This window comes from Sciurus vulgaris (assembly GCF_902686455.1).
Source record: "Sciurus vulgaris genome assembly, chromosome: 5".
In the NCBI taxonomy this organism is placed as follows: Eukaryota; Metazoa; Chordata; class Mammalia; order Rodentia; family Sciuridae; genus Sciurus; species Sciurus vulgaris.
Genome location: NC_136465.1, coordinates 65,278,326 through 65,298,340, shown reverse-complemented (window position 1 = coordinate 65,298,340; position 20,015 = coordinate 65,278,326). Strand labels below are relative to the sequence as shown.

The following is a 20,015-nucleotide window of genomic DNA, read 5'->3' as shown; positions in this document are numbered from 1 at the left end:
GGTCAGATTCATGGTAAACAATGTGTAGGACAAGAATACCACATTGGTGATGTTGTGCCCCTCTGCCGTGGTTATTTAGCTTTACCATATGGATAAAGTGGTACTCATCATCTCTCCAACACAAAGGCACACTTTCCTCTCTGTAAATATCACTCATATGTGGGGTGATACTTAGAAACTATATGAGTACCCTGCTCTAGCATTCTTCCATCTAGTGGTCTGAAAGTCAGCTGATCTTTTCCTGAGTCAGTCAGTATACTGGGGTCTCAAAAAGGTGATTTTCATAATTCATAATTCTGTTATTCTAACTCCACTGTCATTCTTTAGTATATGTTTGAGTACCACTTTTGACTCATGGATTTTTTTGAACTAAAATGTTGGGTTTGGCTTCTATGTTTCTTTAGTCTCCCTTAATCTAGAATGTTTCTTGTCACCTCTATTGCCATCATTATTTCTTCTTTTTTTTTTTTTTTGTGGGGGTGGGACCAGGGATTGAACCCAGGGGTGCTTAACCACTAAGCCACATCTCCAGTCCTTTATTGTTTTTATTTTAAGATAGGGTTTCACTAAGTTGCTTAGGGGCTTGCTCTGTTGCTGAGGCTGGCTTCGAACTTGCAATTCTCCTGCCTCAACCTCCTGAGCTGCTGCGATTATAGCATGCACAACTGTGCTTGGCTCATTATTCCTTTTAAAAATTTTTTTAGACTTGTTGATGGACTATTCATTTATTGATTCATATTTATGCAGTGCTGAGAATTGAACCCAGTGCCTCACACATGCTAGGCAAGCACTCTACCACTAAGCCACAACCCTAGCCCTCATTGTTCCTTTTTGATACTCCTTACTGTCTCAGTTTTGGTCAGAGGAGGCTCACCGTTTATTCTGTGGTTGTTCACTGCAAAGTGATGTTGCACACAAATATGTATGTAGGTACAAATCCAGTTTAGACCTCTGGATTCCATCAGCAACTGGCTGAAGGATCTTAGAAAAATTATGTAACTATTCAGAGCTCATATCCAGGCCTACAAATGAAGAGAATGCCCACCTTCCAGGGTTATTATGAATAGTGAATGAACTTATAAACATATATACATGTTTGGGATGTATGTATGTGAGTCTGTGCCACAGACATTTCAGTTACCTTCTTCTGCTATTTAAGTCTAACATAAGGTAAGCAATACATCTGATGTCTGGTAACATTTTTAGCACCAATTTGTGTGCATTTCTACATAGGTATGTGGAATCCATCTGTTCTGGATTACAGAGAGTCACACGACAAAGAAAAGATGGGAAGAGGCAGCATAAACTATGACATATGCAAGTAACAGCACTTGCATTTAGGATTTACTAGACCTTCAAGGAGGGGTAGACATGAGGTGGAGGAAGAGAGGCAGGAATGTAGGGGTGAATGGGTTCTGAATAGCCTTGTCATCTGGCCAGGGCAGGCCCCTAGTTTCTGTGACATTCTGAACACTAAGAGATAATGCTGGGTTACCCAAATAACACCATTTTGAGTGACAGGTGGTTTATCATGTGAAGTTTGACTAAAGGAAAGGAGTGGGAATACTGGTTTAGTAATTTTTGTGTTATGACAGATTGTACATAAAATGTTCTGGAGGTCTAACACTTGTTTTGTGTACAGTATTTTGAATTCCTTTTACAAATGCATTAGAAAGCACATTTTCATGAATCTAGAGAGGCATAGGATCAAGTCTCAGTGCATCTTCTAGAATTACTGGGATCTTCCACCAAACAGCTTCTTTCAAGTTTACTAGAAAATCTTCACTAAAAAGCAAAATCTGTTGGCATGTTCTAGGTTCATCATTCCCACATCAGTCTTCTCTTTTCTCATCAAAATCCACAGCCCCTACATAATAAAGATAAGAAAGCTGAGGATTCCTGGACTACACTACCATTTGATTTTCTCCTTCCAATCATATTTCTGGCAACTGTTCTGAAATAGAAAGGGAAATAAATGTGAAACAAGCACCCAAGTATAAGCTTTCCCAGAACTCCACAAATACAAAATAAAATTCAGTATTTGTTTTTTTGTTTTTGTTTTTCCTGGATGGAAAAGAAAAACAGAATGAGAACTATCACTTCAGGGAAAACAAACAACTAACACTCATCAAGAAAGATACTCAAGAAAGAAAGTCTGTTTTTAATGGATGATACACACAGCCAGAAATTCTACTAAGACCTTGGGATACACAGCAGTTGAAAACACTCTCTTCCTAAAGAGCCATAGGCTATTCCTAAGAGAGTCCTGTAGGCAGCATTTCAGCATAAAGTATCAAGTGCTATGACTAATGCATGCATATGGTATACCATGGGAATACACAGAAGGGCAATTTAGCACTACCCCCCATCCTGGGCCCTCAAGGAAGGCATTTAGAGGATATGCAGTTAACAGATTTTAAAAAATATCTGTGACAAGTAGGCATCATTATTTTGCAAAGTAGGTAACTGAAATTCAGAGACATTAAATAAGCTGCCTAAGTTCACGCAGCTCCTGAGCAAAGGAACCAAGAGTTGCATCTGAGGAGGAAAGCAATAATTTGGAGATGACCTTGCTCTCTCTTGACTATAACACAAAAAGAAAAAGAAGGTGCATTTCCATAGTGAGTCCGAGTCTGTGTGCCCCTTTCAGAGGCTTCACTATCATCTGCCTGCTCACCATGATTTTTGATATGAAGAATGTAGAACTTCGTGAAGTGAACTGGTGCAGAGAATCTGGCATCTGGAACTACAGACATTCTGCCTTTCTCCTGGTATTATTTCTCTGGAGAGGCTATAAGCTCCACAGACAAATGGATCATCAAGCATCAGAACTTGGCAGTACAAACCCAGAGTCTAGGCTCAGAAGGGAAATGTTGATCTAATTCTGAGCTTGGCTACAACAAACAAAAAAGAAATCAGAAGCACTCAGAACTATTCAGATCATTCACACATCAGGCCTCTGGGGAAAGGATGTTCTGGGTCATAGAATCTTTAAGTGATTCACTGTGGAGTTTTTGTAAAAATTAAGGTGGAAGTGGAGCTACTTTGCTATGCCTGTCCTACCAGGCACATCCAGTCACATCCATGTAGAGCTCAAACTCACCCCAGGTTTTCAGCAACAAGGGAATGCCTTGGCAGGGAGTCCCCTGAGGGCTGGTTGTTTTTCCAAAGGGAAGGTGGAACTTACAGGATACTTGGCAAGTATTCAAAACTTACCAACTGCCAAATATGCTTAATATTCTTAGCCATAACCTCAAAGTGCCATGGGGATATGTAAAAAAAATAAATAAATCAATGAGCTCAACATTCTTGATTCTCTGTCCTTTGCAAGGGGTGGCCACATTAGCCAGATGGTGAAGACAGACTGAGAGAGCAAAAGACATAATAGTGGGGGAGGACTAAGGGGTAGCCATAACACTGTGACAAACACAACATCCCTCCCAGGTCCCCTCTGCCATCAACTAATGGAAGGGCCTAGGAGAAGAGACTGCAGGAGAGCAGGTAAAAAAAAAAAAAAAATCACTGGTATTTGGGGCACAGTGGTTCACACCCAGCTATTCAAGAGGCTGAGGCAAGAGGATCACTTGAGCCCAGGAGTTTAAGGGCAGCCTGAGCAACCCAGCAAGACCCTGTTTCTAAAAAAAAAAAAAAAATCAATGACAGAAGCTGGTAGAGAAAGTCAAAGCCTAACCAGCCAGGTCAGGCTAGGAATGGCCAAGATGCACCCAGCCCTTCCACTTCACATGCCTCAGTGCAATAGCAATGCTTAGGGACTTTCCAGCTAAAAGTGGGATGAAAGTTTGGAATAATTTCCAAGGCTGAGTCGTCACTAAGTCAGGGCAGGCAGATCTCAGGTCACGGTGAGGCCAATTACAGCCTCACACATACCAAAAGGAAATAGCTCCTAGGATCTGGGCCTTATCCTAAATAGGAAAAAGGCTTTGGGCCTGACCTGAGGCTCTGTTTTGGAAAAGTCACTGCCTGCATGAGCTTCATATATCATCCTGAAAGAAATATTTTTCCTAACAGGACAACCTCCTCTCAGCTGATGTGTAAGAGCTGCCAGGAGCCTTTAGTTGTGTCTGATTCCTGGAGAGAATGGAGGAACACATATGATACTTGAGCAGTGGTGTCTGCCCAGGCCCTCAGCTGGCAGCTTTTCTCCTCCATCCTACCCTCAATGCTAGGGGGGATCAGCTGCTGAGCATGCTTCGGGGCTTCAGGCAACTGTGGGAATCACATGTGAGATCAGTAAACTTACGGGTTTTATCTCCCTCTACCCTCAATTCATTTCTGGTTTGTTTTCCCATTCCTCCTTCTTTTTTTTTTTTTTTAAGTTAAAAATCTTTAATCAACACATAATAGCTGTATATGTTTATGGGCTATAGAATGATAATTTAATGTATGTAAACAATGTAATTATTAATTTGCATTTCCATTTCCTCAAACATTCATCAATTCTGCGTGCTGGGACCTTTTGGACTCTCCCAATTATTTAGAATATTATAATACATTGTTGTACATTATAGTGGCCATAAGGTGCTGCATAATCTAAGCTAATTCCTCCTATCTCACTGTACTGTGGTACCCATTACCTGACTTCTCTTATCTCCTCTCCCCTTCCTATCTTCAATGAGATCAATTTTTTAGCTTGGGAAAGCTTGAATGAAATCTGAATCTGATAAGGCCTTAGGAAAGGCCTGAGATTGATTTTCATTGTGTTTCCCCTATCTGTCAATAGGATGGCTGCAGGGATCCATTCATCCTACCATTGATCCAACAAATTGAATTCCTCTTTCAAGTCAGGCAGTGTGCCAGGTTCTCAGGCACACCAGTGACAAACAGACAAGATCTTTGCCTTAGGGGACACTGTGTACTAAGAGAATATGGGGTTCCTACCTGCTAAGAGACTAATGACCTAGGGTGCCCCCACCCCACTGCTTGGGATCAATTCCATGGCTTTATGCAGACTAGGCAAGCATTCTACGACTAAGCCACATCTTGGGTAGGTCAAAAGCGTTAACTGGGGCCATGTTCCAAGAAGAAATGGCACTGCAATTTGATTTGAAGTTTTCTTGAAGAGGACCCACATGCTACTTTCTAATACAGATTGTTTCTTAAGAACTTTTCTATTTGTTTTATCAAGTTACTGGAAAGGTTGGAGGGTGAACTCAGTAGTAGAACGTGTGCTTATCAAGTATGAGGTCTTTGGTTCAATCTCCTGCATTAAAACAACAATAATAAAAACAAACAACAACAAAACCACCATAAAAAGTTACTGATAATTTTGCTGTAACTTTTAAGAAAGATTGGCTCATCGTTTCAGATGGCTTCCCCCATGCCACACCATGTATGCACTACAAAGTCTCAGGGGAGATGCTAAGGAAGATGAAAACTCCCAATCATTGGGCTGGGAACATAAATCTAAATTATAAGACTCAGACTTAAATTTGTCAGTGACTTTTATATTCCCTGACTCACTGCCCTCAGAAACATTCACAAAATTGCCTGAGCAATTAGGGTTCCTTTCCTTACCCAGAGCACTAAGCACTGCAAGACAGCAAGCGGGGTGGGAAATCTATGCTTCAATTTTGCTTTCTCCCTGATTGAATTAGAAATGATACCATCTCTACATTCTTCCATGTTTCCTCATATACTGAGACAGACGGATGAAACCATTTGAAGTGCATGTGGTCAGTCTAGGACAAAATTACCATGTGCTCCAGAGACATTTTCCTACTATGGATAAAACCTGGCTCCTGGGCTGTTTCCTTTTGGACTGTGTTAAGACTTGAGCTGTGTTGGTCACAATATAGTAAAAAATCAACTTGGAAATCGTTCACTCCCCTATTGTGCTTTGGGCTAAAGTTCCTATGGTTCTTAATCAACTGTCTGAAAAGTGTACAAGGTAAACACTATTCAACTTGGGGGCCATCTTGACATACAAACCTAAAATAATGGAACAGGTCATTATGCCTTGGGAACTTCATCACTTTGAGTCAAGCTGGACAGTATTACCTGGAATCTGTGGAAGGAGGGCTTTAGCCTGATTTTAGCAAGAGGTGATCACTCCCAGATTAGAACTCAACTCAGTGGGGAAAGATTTACTGGGAGTAGTTAAAAGGCCTTGCAAAGTCAGGTGCCTATAATGCCAGTTACTTGGGAGGCTGGGTGAGGAGGATCACAAGTTCAAGGCCAGGCTCTGCAACTTAGTGAGACCTTGTCTCAAAATAAAAAATATAAAGGGCTGGAGGGGTATGCAGTAGAAAAGCACCCCTGGGTACCTACCACAAAAAAAGAACAAAACAAAACAAAACAAAACAAAAAAACACGCCCTGGCCCCATGGAACATTTTTTGCTTATAATAGGATACCTGGTACAACCAGTCTGGCATTTCTCCTCTTTTGCCCCAGGCTATTTGCCTTAGCAGTTGCTTGACTGGGTTCATATATTTTTTTTCACTCTAAAAGGGCACCTAACACTTTGCAAGCACTGAAGCTGCATGTGGAACGAAAGTTTTCAAGACACTGCCATGGCAAGGTGATTTTTGCACATCTTCCCTCCAATAGACTTCTGTGGCTTCATATTGGTAGGGAGTCTGTTCACAGACTATTTCCAAGATCATGTGACAAGTGTTTTTTGTGAAGTGGGCAAAGAGTAAGCACCATTATTAAGAAACTACCGGTGGTTTCAAGATGGCGGCCTAGAGGGTGGCTGCATTTCATGTTGCTCCACGACTCAGGATTCAAAAGAGGAGATATTGAGACGCTTGGGACCAACTCAAAGCAGCCGGGTGACTCTCACCCCCTGGGGAGGCATCCCGGATGGGACGGTGGTCCCGGAACGCAGGAAACTTTGTGAAGTAGAACTGCCGGCGAGACGCCCCTCCCCCCGCTGGAGCAGTGAACTCGGACAGCTGGGAGCACCGTAAAGGAGGCCGCTCGGCACAGCGCTGGGACTCGGAGCAACCACTGGGGCTCCGGCGGCTGCCCAGGGGAAGAGTGGCGAGGAGAGCTGTGTGGACTCAGGACACCGGGGCCTGCCCTGAGGAGGAGGAGGAGGAGCGTGGCCACTTGGATTCGGAGTGACTGCACCAGAGCTACAGGCGGTTGCCAGAGGAGAAGCTGCGCGGCGAGCTGTTTGGACTCAGAACGACGCTTCTGAACACCGGGGCCTGCCCTGAGGACGAGGAGGAGGAAGAGGAGCACGGCCGCTTGGATTCGGGGTGACTACACCAGAGCTACAGGCGGTTGCCAGAGAAGGGGCTGCGTGGCGAGCTGTTTGGACTCAGACCACTTCTGAACACCGGGGCCTGCCCAGAGGAGTAGGAGGAGGAGGAGGAGGAGCGCGGCGGGTCCTTTGGACTCGCAGTGACTGCATTAGCGCTCCAGGCGGCTGCTCAGAGGAGAAGGCGAGTGGTGAGTTGTTTGGACTTAAAGTGACAGCTCCTGAACACAGGGGGGCTGCCTGGAGGAGAAGCGTGGTGGGTCGCTTGGTCTTGAGTGGCCGCACCAGAGCTCCGGGCGGTTGCCCAGAGGACCTGTGCTGCGGGTCACGTGGACTCAGAGCCACTCAGAGCGACTGCTCCTGAACACCCCGGGGGTTATCTGGAGAAGGAGGAGGAACGGGGAGGGTCACTTCGACGCGGAGTGATTGATTGCCCAGGGCTACGGGTGGTTGGTGGAGGTGGAGGCACGCAGTGAGCTTCTTGGACTCCTAGTGACCGCACCGGAATACTGGGCGGCTGTCTGGAGGAAGAGGCCTGTGGCGGGTCTCTGGGACTCAGAGCGATTGTACAGGGCCCCAGGTGGCTGCTCAGAGGAGGGGCCGCATAGCCAGGCGATCAGGTGCAGAGCAGGGTCCCAGGATCTAGGAGGCTTCTTGGTGGAAGAGCCGCACAGAGACAGGCTTAGGGCGGAGCGAAGGTTCCAGGCCTGCAGGCAGATTCTCTGAGGAAGGGCAGCCTAAGGAGAGTCATCTGCAAAGGGTGAGGCTCCCAGGCCCAGGAGGTAGGGCCGGGCCCCTGGGAACTTTGCAGAGGAAGGCAGCCCAGCCCAGGCGGTAGCTGTAAATTGAGGGGAACCTCTAGGAGGGAACTGACCAGCGAGACCTCCCCACCGGGTGAGTCTTCCCTGCTGGGTGAGGTTTCCCCACAAGGATGGTAAAACCAGAGACTCAGGCCCAAACAGGCCTTGCCTCAGCCCACAGCCTAGGTCCCCTTTGGATGACCATTGGGCAACAAGTGGAGGCACCTCTGCCCACTAGCAGGGATTATACCCCACCTGAAGGCCACCACTCCTAGAGAGGCAGCGTCCTTGTGGAGCACCACATTATCAACTTCCTCCAAGACTTCAGTCTACTGAAGGCTAAGGGGGGATATATATAGAAATATTCAGGGACATTGTAAGTCAATAGAGGAAATCTGCAATATCTCAGCGGTCCTCTGATACCTGAACAATATGAGAAAACAAGGAAAGAAAATGCTGCAAACAAATCTAGATGTTACATCAATAACACCCAGTGACAGCATGGCAGAAGAAATGACAGAAAAGGAGTTCAGAATGTACATAATTCAAATGATCAGAGAAGCAAACGATGAGAAGAAAGAGCAAATGCACGCACTGAATGATGAGATGAAAGAGCAAATGCAAGCATTGATTGATCGCACCAATCGACAGTTAAAAGAGCAAATACAGGAAGCAAAAGATCATTTCAATAAAGAGTTAGAGATATTGAAAAAAAACCAAACAGAAATCCTTGACATGAAGGAAACAATAAACCAAATAAAGAACTCCATAGAAAGCATATCCAATAGGATAGAACACCTGGAAGACAGAACCTCAGACATTGAAGACAAAATATTTAACCTTGAAAACAAAGTTGAACAGAGAAGATGGTAAGAAATCATGAACAGAATCTACAAGAACTATGGGATATCATGAAAAGGCCAAATTTAAGAATTATTGGGATTGAGGAAGGCCTAGAGAAACAAGCCAAAGGAATGAACAACCTATTCAATGAAATAATATCAGAAAATTTCCCAAATCTGAAGAATGAGGTGGAAAATCAAGTTCAAGAGGCTTATAGGACTCCAAATACACAAAATTACAACAGACCCACACCAAGGCACATTATAATGAAAATACCAAACATACAAAATAAAGACAGAATTTTAAAGGCTGTGAGAGAAAAGAACCAAATTACTTTCAGGGGGAAACCAATATGGATATCAGCAGATTTTTCAATCCAGACCCTAAAAGCTAGAAGGGCCTGGAACAACATTTTTCAAGCCCTGAAAGAAAATGGATGCCAACCAAGAATCTTATACCCAGCAAAACTTACCTTCAAATTTGACGATGAAATAAAATCCTTCCATGGTAAACAAAAGCTAAAAGAATTTACAAAAAGAAAGCCAGCATTACAGAACATTCTCAGCAAAATACTCCATGAGGAAGAGATGAAAAACAAAGAAGCAAATCAGCAAAGGGAGGAATTATCCTAAAGGAATTGTCAAATAAAGGAGGAAACAAGTTGTGTCAAACAAATGAATAAAAAAAATTTAAAAAATGAACCAAATGACCGGGAAACCAAATCATATCTCTATAATAACCCTGAATGTTAATGGCCTGAATTCATCAATCAAAAGACATAGACTGGCAGACTGGGTTAAAAAGAAAGATCCAACAATATGTTGCCTGCAAGAGACTCACCTCATAGAAAAAGATACCCATAGACTAAAGGTGAAAGGATGGGGAAAAACATACCATGCACATGGACTCAGCAGAAAAGCTGGAGTATCCATCCTCATTTCCGATAATGTGGACTTCAAGCCAAAGTTAGTCAGAAGGGATAAAGAAGGTCATTTCATACTGCTTAAGGGAAGCATAAATCAGCAAGATATAACAATCATAAACATCTATGCCCCAAACAGTGGCTCATCCATGTATGTCAAACAAATCCTTCTCAATTTCAGAAACCAAATAGACCATAACACAATAATACTAGGTGATTTTAACACGCCTCTCTCACCAATGGACAGATCTTCCAGACAAAAATTGAACAAAGAAACCATAGATCTCAATAACACAATCAATAATTTAGACTTAACGGACATTTATAGAATATACCATCCAACCAAGAGCGAATACACTTTCTTCTCAGCAGCACATGGATCCTTCTCTAAAATAGACCATATATTATGCCACAAAGCTAATGTTAGCAAATACAAGAAGATAGAGACACTAGCATGTATTCTATCAGATCATAATGGATTGAAGTTAGAACTAAATGAAAGAGTAAAACACAGAAACTATTCCAACACCTGGAGATTAAACAATATGCTATTATATGATGAATGGATAACAGAAGATATTAGGAAGGAAATTAAAAAATTCTTAGAGGTAAATGAGAACAAAGAAACATCATATCAAAATCTCTGGGACACTATGAAAGCAGTACTTAGAGGGAAATTTATTTCATGGAGCGCATTTAATAAAAGAAGTAAAACTCAACAAATAAACGACCTAACACTACAGCTCAAAGCCCTAGAAAAAGAAGAACAGAATAGCATCAAAAGTAGTAGAAGACAGGAAATAGTTAAACTCAGAGCTGAAATCAATGAAATTGAAACAAAAGAAACAATACAAAAAATTGACAAAATAAATAGTTGGTTCTTCGAAAAAATAAACAAAATTGATAAACCTTTAGCCACACTAACAAAGAGAAGACGAGAGAAAACCCAAATCACTAAAATTCGGAATGAACAAGGAAATATCACAACAGACAGGATTGAAATACAAAACATAATTAGAAGCTATTTTGAAAATCTATACTCCAACAAAATAGAAAATTTTGAAGGCATCAACAGGTTTCTAGAGACATATGAATTGCCTAAACTGAACGAGGAGGACATAAACAATTTAAATAGACCAATTTCAAGTACTGAAATAGAAGAGGTCATCAAAAGCCTACCAACAAAGAAAAGTCCAGGACCAGATGGGTTCTCAGCCGAGTTCTACAAAACCTTTAAAGAAGAGCTCATTCCAATACTTCTCAAAGTATTCCATAAAATAGAAGAGGAGGGAACCCTCCCAAACTCATTCTATGAAGCCAATATCACCCTGATACCTAAACCAGACAGAGACTCATCAAGGAAAGAAAATTTCAGACCAATATCCTTAATGAACATCACTGCAAAAATTCTCAACAAAATTTTAGCAAATCGCATACAAAAACATATTAAAAAGATAGTGCACCATGATCAAGTTGGTTTCATCCCAGGGATGCAAGGTTGGTTCAACATCAGGAAATCAATAAACGTAATTCACCACATTAATAGACTTAAAGTCAAGAATCACATGATTATTTCAATAGATGCATAAAAAGCATTTGATAAAATACAGCACTCCTTCATGCTCAAAACACTAGAAAAAATAGGGATAGTGGGAACATTCCTTAACATTGTAAAGGCCATTTATGCTAAGCCCATGGCTAATATCATTCTAAATGGTGAAAAACTGAAAGCATTCCCCCTAAAAACTGGAACAAGGCAGGGATGCCCTCTTTCACCACTTCTATTCAACATCGTTCTTGAGGCTCTGGCCAGAGCAATTAGACAAACCAAAGAGATTAAAGGGATACGAATTGGGAAAGAAGAACTCAAACTATCCCTGTTTGCTGATGACATGATTATATATTTAGAGGAACCTGGAAATTCCACCAGAAAACTCTTAGAACTCATAAGTGAATTCAGTAAAGTAGCAGGTTACAAGATCAATGCCCATAAATCCAACGCATTTTTATACATAAGTGATGAATCTTCAGAAAGAGAAATTAGGAAAACTACCCCATTCACAATAGCCTCGAAAAAAATAAAATACTTGGGAATCAATCTCACAAAAGAGGTGAAAGACCTCTACAATGAGAACTATACAACACTAAAGAAAGAAATTAAAGAACACCTTAGAAGATGGAAAGATCTTCCATGTTCTTGGATAGGAAGAATTAATATTGTCAAAATGGCCATACTACCTAAAGTGCTATACAAATTCAATGCAATTCCAATTAAAATCCCAATGACGTACCTTACAGAAATAGAACAAGCAATTATGAAATTCATTTGGAAGAATAAGAAATCCAGAATAGCTAAAGCAATACTTAGCAGGAAGAGTGAAACAGGGGGTATTGCAATACCAGATCTTCAACTCTACTACAAAGCAATAGTAACAAAAACGGCATGGTATTGGTACCAAAATAGAAAGGTAGATCAATGGTACAGAATAGAGGACACGGACACAAACCCAAATAAATACAATTTTCTCATATTAGACAAAGGGGCCAAAAATATGCAATGGAGAAAAGATAGCCTCTTCAACAAATGGTGCTGGGAGAATTGGAAATCCATATGCAACAGAATGAAACTAAACCCATATCTCTCACCATGCACGAAACTAAACTCAAAATGGATTAAGGACCTCGGAATCAGACCAGAGACCCTGCAGATTATAGAAGAAAAAGTAGGTCCAAATCTTCACCTTGTTGGTCTAGGATCAGACTTCCTTAACAGGACTCCCATAACACAAGAAATAAAAGCTAGAATCAACCACTGGGATAGATTCAAACTAAAAAGCTTTCTCTCAGCAAAGGAAACTATCAGCAATGCGAAGAAAGAGCCTACAGAATGGGAGAATATCTTTGCCAATCATACTTCAGATAGAGCACTAATCTCCAGAATCTATAAAGAACTCAAAAAACTCTACTCCAAGAATTCAAATAATCCAGTCGACAAATGGGCTAAGGAAATGAATAGCCACTTCACAGAAGAAGATCTACAAGCAATCAAGAAACATATGGAAAAATGTTCAACATCTCTAGTAATAAGAGAAATGCAAATCAAAACCACCCTAAGATTCCATCTCACCCCAATTAGAATGGCGATTATCAAGAATATGAGCAACAACAGGTGTTGGCGAGGATGTGGGGAGAAAGGTACACTCATACATTGCTGGTGGGGCTGCAAATTAGTGCAGCCACTCTGGAAAGCAGTGTGGAGATTCCTTAGAAAACTTGGAATGGACCCTCCATTTGACCCAGCTATCCCACTCCTTGGCCTATACCCAAAGGACTTAAAATCAGCATACTACAGAGACACAGCCACATCAATGTTCATAGCTGCTCAATTCACAATAGCCAGACTGTGGAACCAACCTAGATGCCCTTCAATTGATGAGTGGATAAAGAAACTGTGGTATATATATACAATGGAATATTACTCAGCCATAAAGAATGATAAAATTATGGCATTTGCAGGCAAATGGATGAAATTGGAGAATATCATGCTAAGTGAGATAAGCCAATCTCAAAAAGCCAAAGGACGAATGATATCGCTAATAAGTGGAGGATGACACATAATGGGGGGGAGGGAAGGGTTAGTGTTAGGGTTAGAGTTAGGGTTAGGGAGGGGGGAAGTATGGAGGAAGGAAGGACTGTATAGAGGGTAAAGAGGGGTGGGAGGGGTGGGGGGAAGGGAAAAAATAACAGAATGAATCAAACAACATTACTCTATGTAAATTTATGATTACACAAATGGTATGCCTTTACGCCATGTACAAACAGAGAAACAACATGTATCCCATTTGTTTACAACAACAACAAAAAAAAAAAAAAAAAAAAAAAAAGAAACTACCTGTGTCAAGCACCATGATATGTATGCCACCTATAATGGACACTGAATTGTCACAACCTTCCTTTAAATTACTATTATTATTATTATACCAATTTTTGGGACCAGAAGTATTTTGGATTTAAGATTTTTTTGGATTTTGGAAAATTTGTATATACATAATGCCATATCTTGGCGATGGGACAAGTATAAACACAAAATTCACTTAAGCTTTGTATATGCCTTCTGAACATAACTTAAAGGTAATTTTATGTAATATTTTTAATAATTTTTGTACACAAAATGTAGTATAGAATTTTTCACTTGTGATGCCATGGAGTTGCTCAAAAAGTTTCAGATATTGGATTTTGGATTAGGGATATTCAACCTGTATGACATTGAGAGTGCTGAGCCTTGGTGATGTTAATTAACAGATTGAAAGGTGCAAATGAGGTAGAGCCACGACTAATCCCTAAGTTAGTACTCCTTCCACTCAATGATGGGAGGTTGGAATTATTACTTTTTTAAAAAAATTGTTGCTGGAAAAGGAACCCAGGGCCTCATGCATGCTAAGCAAGCACTCTACCATGGAAATACACCCTCCTGCCCAGGATGTTATTTTTAACTGCCCCTGTTATTGATAGCCAGCCCAGGAAACCTGTCTGGATCCTGGGTGGCTGGATATGGCTGCCTGCCTGTGTAGAAAATAAGGCAGTTGATGAAAAAATGAATTTTATGCAATTGGATCAAACTGGGGAGAAGCAGCTAGACTGTTTCTCTGCTGATCCCACAGAAACTCTTACAATATAGAGAAACAAAAGTCAAGTGTGCACATTTAGCTAGTCTATGCTTAGCCAGAGAACAGGTTAGTGGAACTTGGTTGGGAAAGGGTGTAGTTTTTATTCTCAGTATGAAGAAATTCAGGAGCTCTGTTTCACCCCTACACATGAAACATTTTTCATTTGGAGTAAATTTTTATATGGGGTCACTAAGAAAAGTAGATCTCATTGACTCCAGGGGAAGCTCGGTTGCTTTGGAAATATTTAATTACCAGAAAAATTGGGAAATTCTTAGTTAAATGGAGGAGAAAATCCATTAGGGAGTAAATCAGTACTGTATCAGGAAAAACCTGGGAATGGGGATGCTGCAGACTGGAATGATATTTCTGAAGAATGTTGAGGGCACAGCTCCTCCTCAACTCTGGGTTGCAGCTGCAGGGTAAAGGAGTTTGCAATGCTTGGCTCTCAACTTGCATGATCTCATGAGACTCTTCCTGTTAAGCTCATTTCTTTTTTAATGATAGATTATTTTTTTCCTGTTATTATTACAGTTTTTCCTCAAGGTGTCCTTTTGGCAAACGTTACTGTATCTGGTCAAGGAAAAGAATAAAGTTTCAGATCATATGGCTCCACAGAAGCCCACATGAGGCCAGCTACACAGACCCAGAGCAGGCTTGGTCTCTGATCCATGAAAACGATCTTCAACATCTTGGGATCAATGGGGCAAACCCATATCCCAATAAAAGGCTCTCTGAAATAGGTTCTGATGCCTTTCTTTTTCCTTTTAAAGATAACAACAACAACAACAACAACAAATACACAACAACTCATACAAGGCATTCATTCCCTTGGTTGGCTAGATACATTTTTGGAAAGGAAATAAAATCATTCCAGTAATGCCCGCAATTACTACCTGTTACTCATGTCTATAAGACTTCTGTTTTCATCTGTTAGAAGGTCACTGAGACTGACCTGGAAGTGAACTGTTTGTTAGTCTCTTGAGACAGACAGGTTCTGAACAAGAAGACAACTAATAACAGGCTGGTGGACCAAAAGTTCCCTGACTTGGGCTTAAGAGGACCCTTTCCCATGAATGATGCTGCAAAATGCAGCTGGGTAGCTGCTTCTATCAAGCACCCATCCAAAAAAAAAAAAAGTCAGGCTCCCTCTTTTGCAAATAGGCTATAAAGTCACACCAGGCTTTGCGGGGAAGGGGTTGTGGATCAAGCCAGCGTAGATCCAGCCAGGCCCCAGGATCATGTGTAACCCTTACTCTAAGAGAAAGCTAACCAGCTCCTATGCAGATCTTGGACTTTTGGGTTAGGTGTTGAAAATTTAGCTTAAGGTAAACCCTATCTAAGATTGTTTAAGCTTTCATTACAATAGTGAAAAGACCCCACCGTGTCATGCAATTGGTAGGTGACTTTATATCCCATACATGGAGGCTAAAGAAAAAGCAATGCCAAATTTAGCCAAGCACTTGGAGTGATTTATCAATGCTTCAAAAGAGCTGGCTTGCAAGTGGATCAACTCCTCTTGGCCCACTCTGTTGTAGATTAAAGAGAACCCAACCTTCCTTAACTGATTTGTCTCCCCAAATCTTTGTTGGTTAGGAATGAAGCCCCCTGGGCCATCCTGCCTAACCCCACAGAATGCACAGAACTGTGAGGGGAAACCATCAGCCAGGCAGTAGAAACAAGCCTAATTCACTTTCTCAGTCCAAGTATTTCACCATTTTCTGGAATCCTTATCAATAATATTCTATCTGATATTCCCATCATGCTTCTAAATAAACAAGTTGCATACATTTTAGTTTAACTTGTTCTTTACAACAACCTTACCAAGTAGACAGATCAACTGGCAATTTTATATCTTTATAGATAGGTAAACTGAAGCTCAAAAGGTTCTACAGCCAAAGATGGCAAGGATAACAGGCAGCAAAACTGAAGCTCAAATTAATATTTTCTGTTTTCAAGATCTATACTTGTTTCATTTAGATCCAGATCAATTCTCTACAGATGTGGTCACCTCTGAAGGACTGAACACACCCTACAAGTGCAGGGACAATCTACTGGGGTACAGGAAAAGAACACTGGATTCTATTTCTATTTTTTAACCCTGCCTTCTAAAGTGTTTTGTATACATGTGTCCCATAGCACACACTCACAATATTTGTATAGGGGTACCTACCTGTGAGTAAGCATGTGCACATTGGAAAGTATATGCTCACAATTAAAATAGGGGTAGACAATACAATTTCAAGCCCACTATTTTAAGACTGCAACATCATTATTTAATCTGTTTTTATTATTCTCTTTCCAGATTTCCAACTAAGAACAATATAATTGCATGTAAATGTAATATCTTTTCTTTTTTTGATTTCTGTCTAGATTGGTGGTTCTCAACTGGGTGATTTTTCCCTCAGAGGTCATTTGGCATCTGGAGACAATTTTGGTTATCACGTAGGAAGGGGGATAGTACTGACCTGAGGCCAGGAATACTACTAAATATTACCATAATGTTCAGGACAGTCCTCTGTAGCAAAGAACTATCCAACCCCAAATGTCAACAGTGCTGAGCTGGAGAAACTGGCTTAGAAGGTATTATCAAATTATTTCTAATCTCCTAGGAGAAAAGTCAATCAACCCAACAAATTCTCTGTGGCTTGACTGGTACATTAAGAAGAGAGAGCACTGAGCTTGTGGATCCTCATCTTTGTTGCCAATATGACATAAGATACCCTGACCAATGGAAGGGTAAGCTACCAAGGACTGGGGACTGCCAGGCCAAGCCAATAGCTTGGCATGTTGTCCAGAGAGGAAACCCAGACATGTTCAGACACTGAGGGTTTAACTTGTTCTAGTGCCACTCACTGAGCACATGTATATCAGTAAATGCATGAGACATTTGGACTTCTCACCACCAATGACAAAACCCCCTTTACAAAAGATGACTTTTCAACCCCTGCAATGTCACACATGGCAATCTATTGATGCTCCAACCCCTCTGTCCAGGTTTTTCTTGTGTTAGAAGCCAAATTAGGAATTAAAGAAGACCAAACAATGAATCTGATCAATTGTTTTCCTTTCTTCCTTGAATGTGATCAATTGTTCTTCTTCTTCCCTAGCCTCTTTTTTTGTGCTACTAGGAATTAAACCCAGGGCCATGCTCATGCTAAGTAAGCGCTCTACCACTGAGCTACATCCCCAGCACTTCATTTTATTTTGAAATGGGGTCTCACTAGGCTGCCCAGGCTGGCTTTAAACTTGTGTTTGTCCTGCCTCAGCCTCCCAAGTAGCTGAGATTCCAGGTGTTAGGCAACTGTTCTCCTTTCACTTTCTTTCTCCTGAATGGATGCTAGAAGCCTAGTAATAGATGGGGCAACCCCATGGCATTATAGCAGGTATACTTACTACACCTGGGAAGAAAACTGGACGTGAACATGCATGGGAAAACACATCTTCCTTTAAGTATTCTCATCTCTTCCTTCTCTATTTTCCAAAACATTCTAACTATGAACTCTGAGGAATACTCTGTGGTGACATGCCTGCCTTTCTCTCTCTCTCTTTCTTCTTCTTTTTTGTACTAGGGATTGACCTCAGGGGCATTTTATTTTGAGACAAGTCTTGCAAAGTTGTTGAAGCTGGTCTTGAATTTGTGTTCCTCCTCACTCGGTCTCCTGATTCACTGGGATTATAATCATGTACCACCAAGCCTGGATGAATGGCATGCCTTTCAAAGATGAGAGCAAGGTTATGTCTGCACATGCTCTGGAGACTTCCTGAAAATATTCTGTGCTTGACCAAATTTCACCCAAAAAGGTAAAACCAAAGCTGCTCATCTGGAGCAGCTTTTAAGTTCTGGGGTTTTAAGCCCCAAAACTTAAAAATCAGTCATTTTAAATGTGAACAGAGACCAAAATGAATAAAAAATGAATAAAGAAGAATTTCCAGGGGCTGAGGATATAGCTCATATTAGAGTGTGTGCTTAGCATGCACGAGGCCCTAGGTTCAATCCCCAACACACACATCAGAATTGCCATATTTTTCTCCTGTCATAGGAATCCAATAGAGTTCCAACTGTTAGTATAAAAGAAATATAAAGTCACCCCTCTTTCCCTATGCTCAAACTCCATAAAGGGTTGGTGCACATGTAATTTCTTATGAGGACTGAGGGGAAGTGTTAAAAGGTAAGAGAATGGACATGTCAGCTCAAACATCATTGGAGCCTTTTAATAAAGTGTCATAGAGCTGGGGGTAGAGTACTTGCCTAGCAAGCACAAGGCCCTGGGTTTGAAGCTCAGTACCACACGCACACATAAAAGTGTAATAAAATGAGATGACAGAGGAAGAAAGGAGGTAAAGCCAACAGATAAGTTAGAAGCAGTTATACTGGGGCCCAGAGAACAATCAATATACCTCCATCTTTCAGATTGCTGGCAGGGTAGGTTTTTAGGCTTGGTTTTATTTGATATGACCAAAGAGGATTAGTACAGAAAAAAGAGAGTCAATTTCATATTATTTATGAGTAATTCACATGGTTATTATTGTCTTCAATTTCTTTTGATGATTTCCCCTCTTTACATATCCGTGATGAAAGCCTTTGCTGTTTCATACCCTGTGTTTCCAAGACATGTTTGCAGCCCTGGAGATCAGTGCCTAAGAAATTGGGAGATATATTTTTCCTAGGAATAAACTCATACTTACTGATTTATATAGGGCATCCAGGCATGTTTAAGAAAACTTAAACGTGGAGCTAAACACATAATGCTCTTCTCACTAAATCCCATCAATTTAAGTGACAGAGAATGCATGGAAAGCTGAATGGCATAGTGGGTACAACACTGTCTTCTGCACAGACTCATTCTGTTAGTTACATAGCTTTGATCGTGAACTTATGTGTGCCTTTTTCCTCATCTCCAAAGGGGTACCTTCTTCACAGGCTGCTGTGTTAAATGAGTTGTCAGACATCCAGACAGTGCTGGGCACACAGCAAGTGCTATATGTTAGTTATTGCTACTGTTGTGGCTGCTGCTGTCATTATTATTACATGCCTTCACAGGTGGTTTTCTGTGAGTTAGTATGTCTAAAAATACTATGAAATACTAACCTGCATTAACCACATGGAGTGGGGAACAACAGAGGGCAGTACACTTCAAGTTTTATTTTGTATTTCCAATTTTTTGGTAGTGGGGATTGAACCCAGGGGTACTCTATCACTGAGCTATACCTCTAGGTCTTTTTAAAAATTTTCTTTGGTACTGGGGATTGAACCCAGGGGTGCTTTACCACTGAGCTACAACCCCAGACCTTTTTACAAAAATAAAAAATTTGAGACAGGGTGTCACTAAGTTATACTGAGGCTGGTCTTCAACTGTGCTACTCTTCTGCCTTAGCCTCCTAAGTCACTGAGATTACAGGTGTGTGTCATCATGCCTGGATTTTTACATTTAAAAAAAATTTTTTTTAGGCAGGGTCTTACTAAGTTGCCCAGGCTGGCCTCAAACTTAGTAATCTGCTGCCTCAAGTTCCAAGTTGCTGAGATGACAGGTGTGCATCACTGTGCTTAGCTTATTC

The 20,015-nt window shown here is 41.1% G+C and overlaps 1 protein-coding gene across 1 annotated transcript in view; it reads right to left on the bottom strand.

Moving 5' to 3' along the window:
• Positions 1-20,015, bottom strand: part of MICAL3 (microtubule associated monooxygenase, calponin and LIM domain containing 3) — a 203,148-nt gene that overhangs the window by 49,718 nt on the left and 133,415 nt on the right.